General features: G+C 62.5%; 1 non-coding gene across 1 annotated transcript; it reads left to right on the top strand.

Annotated features, from left to right (window-relative positions):
• The first annotated feature begins 2,375 nt into the window (after positions 1 to 2,375).
• On the top strand, positions 2,376 to 2,494 carry LOC148057771 (5S ribosomal RNA). Its single transcript, XR_015710423.1, has one exon. It is a non-coding gene; the product is annotated as a 5S ribosomal RNA (ribosomal RNA).
• Positions 2,495 to 3,763: the final 1,269 nt, after the last annotated feature.

Here is a 3,763-nt window from a genome sequence, read left to right as displayed (position 1 = left end):
GGGGAACATTTTCAACACTTTGGGGCATTTTTAAACACTTTGCTCTTTTTCCCCCTCTCCCAACCAGGGGGCCTTGGGAGCCTCCTCCTGCGGGGATGGGGAACCAGGGGCCTGGGGAACATTTTCAACACTTTGGGGCATTTTTAAACACTTTGCTCTTTTTCCCCCTCTCCCAACCAGGGGGCCTGGGGAGCCTCCTCCTGCGGGGATGGGGAACCAGGGGCCTGGGGAACATTTTCAACACTTTGGGGCATTTTTAAACACTTTGCTCTTTTTCCCCCTCTCCCAACCAGGGGGCCTTGGGAGCCTCCTCCTGCGGGGATGGGGAACCAGGGGCCTGGGGAACATTTTCAACACTTTGGGGCATTTTTAAACACTTTGCTCTTTTTCCCCCTCTCCCAACCAGGGGGCCTGGGGAGCCTCCTCCTGAGGGGATGGGGAGCCAGGGGCCTGGGGAACATTTTCAACACTTTGGGGCATTTTTAAACACTTTGGTCTTTTTCCCCCTCTCCCAACCAGGGGGCCTGGGGAGCCTCCTCCTGCGGGGATGGGGAACCAGGGGCCTGGGGAACATTTTCAACACTTTGGGGCATTTTTAAACACTTTGCTCTTTTTCCCCCTCTCCCAACCAGGGGCCTGGGGAGCCTCCTCCTGCGGGCATGGAGAACCAGGGGGCCTGGGGAGCCTCCTCCTGCGGGGATGGGGAACCAGGGGCCTGGGGGGCCTCCTCCTGCGGGGATGGAGAACCAGGGGGCCTGGGGAGCCTCCTCCTGCGGGGATGGGGAACCAGGGGGCCTGGGGAGCCTCCTCCTGCGGGCATGGAGAACCAGGGGGCCTGGGGAGCCTCCTCCTGCGGGGATGGGGAACCAGGGGGCCTGGGGAGCCTCCTCCTGCGGGGATGGAGAACCAGGGGGCCTGGGGAGCCTCCTCCTGCGGGGATGGGGAACCAGGGGGCCTGGGGAGCCTCCTCCTGCGGGGATGGAGAACCAGGGGGCCTGGGGAGCCTCCTCCTGCGGTCATGGAGAACCAGGGGGCCTGGGGAGCCTCCTCCTGCGGGCATGGAGAACCAGGGGCCTGGGGAGCCTCCTCCTGCGGGGATGGAGAACCAGGGGGCCTGGGGAGCCTCCTCCTGCGGGCATGGAGAACCAGGGGGCCTGGGGAGCCTCCTCCTGCGGGCATGGAGAACCAGGGGGCCTGGGGAGCCTCCTCCTGCGGGGATGGGGAACCAGGGGCCTGGGGAGCCTCCTCCTGCGGGGATGGAGAACCAAGGGGCCTGGGGAGCCTCCTCCTGCGGGCATGGAGAACATGGGGGCCTGGGGAGCCTCCTCCTGCGGGCATGGAGAACCAGGGGGCCTGGGGAGCCTCCTCCTGCGGGCATGGAGAACCAGGGGGCCTGGGGAGCCTCCTCCTGCGGGGATGGAGAACCAGGGGCCTGGGGAGCCTCCTCCTGCGGGGATGGAGAACCAAGGGGCCTGGGGAGCCTCCTCCTGCGGGCATGGAGAACATGGGGGTCTGGGGAGCCTCCTCCTGCGGGGATGGAGAACCAGGGGGCCTGGGGAGCCTCCTCCTGCGGGGATGGGGAACCAGGGGGCCTGGGGAGCCTCCTCCTGCGGTGATGGGGAACCATGGGGCCTGGGGAGCCTCCTCCTGCGGGGATGGAGAACCAGGGGGCCTGGGGAGCCTCCTCCTGCGGGGATGGAGAACCAGGGCGCCTGGGGAGCCTACTCCTGCGGGGATGGAGAACCAAGGGGCCTGGGGAGCCTCCTCCTGCGGGCATGGAGAACATGGGGGCCTGGGGAGCCTCCTCCTGCGGGGATGGAGAACCAGGGGGCCTGGGGAGCCTCCTCCTGCGGGGATGGAGAACCAGGGGGCCTGGGGAGCCTCCTCCTACGGGCATGGAGAACCAGGGGGCCTGGGGAGCCTCCTCCTGCGGGGATGGGGAACCAGGGGCCTGGGGAGCCTCCTCCTGCGGGCATGGAGAACCAGGGGGCCTGGGGAGCCTCCTCCTGCGGGGATGGGGAACCAGGGGGCCTGGGGAGCCTCCTCCTGCACCAGGGGGCCTGGGGAGCCTCCTCCTGCGGGGATGGGGAACCAGGGGGCCTGGGGAGCCTCCTCCTGCGGTGATGGGGAACCATGGGGCCTGGGGAGCCTCCTCCTGCGGGGATGGGGAACCAGGGGGCCTGGGGAGCCTCCTCCTGCGGGGATGGGGAACCAGGGGCCTGGGGAGCCTCCTCCTGCACCAGGGGGCTTGGGGAGCCTCCTCCTGCGGGGATGGGGAACCAGGGGGCCTGGGGAGCCTCCTCCTGCGGGGATGGGGAACCAGGGGCCTGGGGAACATTTTCAACACTTTGGGGCATTTCACAAGCGCTTCCCTCGCTTACGGCCACACCACCCTGAATGAGCCCGATCTCGTCTGATCTCGGAAGCCAAGCAGGGTCGGGCCCAGTTAGTACTTGGATGGGAGACCGCCTGGGAATACTGGGTGCTGTAAGCATTTTTTTTTGCCATTATTTGTGGGTAGAAAAGTGAGAAAAGTGACCTAAAATAGAACCGGGACTAGGCGGCAGTTCCCCCCACCAGGCGGCGGCATTTGGGGCATTATTTGTGGGTAAGAAAGTGAGAAAAGTGACCTAAAATAGAACCGGGACTAGGCGGCAGTTCCCCCCACCAGGCGGCGGCATTTGGGGCATTATTTGTGGGTAAGAAAGTGAGAAAAGTGACCTAAAATAGAACCGGGACTAGGCGGCAGTTCCCCCCACCAGGCGGCGGCATTTGGGGCATTATTTGTGGGTCAGAAAGTGAGAAAAGTGACCTAAAATAGAACCGGGACTAGGCGGCAGTTCCCCCCACCAGGCGGCGGCATTTGGGGCATTATTTGTGGGTCAGAAAGTGAGAAAAGTGACCTAAAATAGAACCGGGACTAGGCGGCAGTTCCCCCCACCAGGCGGCGGCATTTGGGGCATTATTTGTGGGTAAGAAAGTGAGAAAAGTGACCTAAAATAGAACCGGGACTAGGCGGCAGTTCCCCCCACCAGGCGGCGGCATTTGGGGCATTATTTGTGGGTCAGAAAGTGAGAAAAGTGACCTAAAATAGAACCGGGACTAGGCGGCAGTTCCCCCCACCAGGCGGCGGCATTTGGGGCATTATTTGTGGGTAAGAAAGTGAGAAAAGTGACCTAAAATAGAACCGGGACTAGGCGGCAGTTCCCCCCACCAGGCGGCGGCATTTGGGGCATTATTTGTGGGTCAGAAAGTGAGAAAAGTGACCTAAAATAGAACCGGGACTAGGCGGCAGTTCCCCCCACCAGGCGGCGGCATTTGGGGCATTATTTGTGGGTCAGAAAGTGAGAAAAGTGACCTAAAATAGAACCGGGACTAGGCGGCAGTTCCCCCCACCAGGCGGCGGCATTTGGGGCATTATTTGTGGGTCAGAAAGTGAGAAAAGTGACCTAAAATAGAACCGGGACTAGGCGGCAGTTCCCCCCACCAGGCGGCGGCATTTGGGGCATTATTTGTGGGTCAGAAAGTGAGAAAAGTGACCTAAAATAGAACCGGGACTAGGCGGCAGTTCCCCCCACCAGGCGGCGGCATTTGGGGCATTATTTGTGGGTCAGAAAGTGAGAAAAGTGACCTAAAATAGAACCGGGACTAGGCGGCAGTTCCCCCACCAGGCGGCGGCATTTGGGGACCCGTAGTGTGGGCAGAAAACTCACCAAAGTGACTTAAAATAGAACCGGTGCAGGCGGCATGTTCCCCCACCAGA

Source organism: Callionymus lyra, unplaced genomic scaffold, assembly GCF_982586985.1.
Source record: "Callionymus lyra unplaced genomic scaffold, fCalLyr1.hap1.1 HAP1_SCAFFOLD_649, whole genome shotgun sequence".
Taxonomy (NCBI): Eukaryota; Metazoa; Chordata; class Actinopteri; order Syngnathiformes; family Callionymidae; genus Callionymus; species Callionymus lyra.
This window is presented reverse-complemented; position numbering and strand designations above follow the sequence as displayed.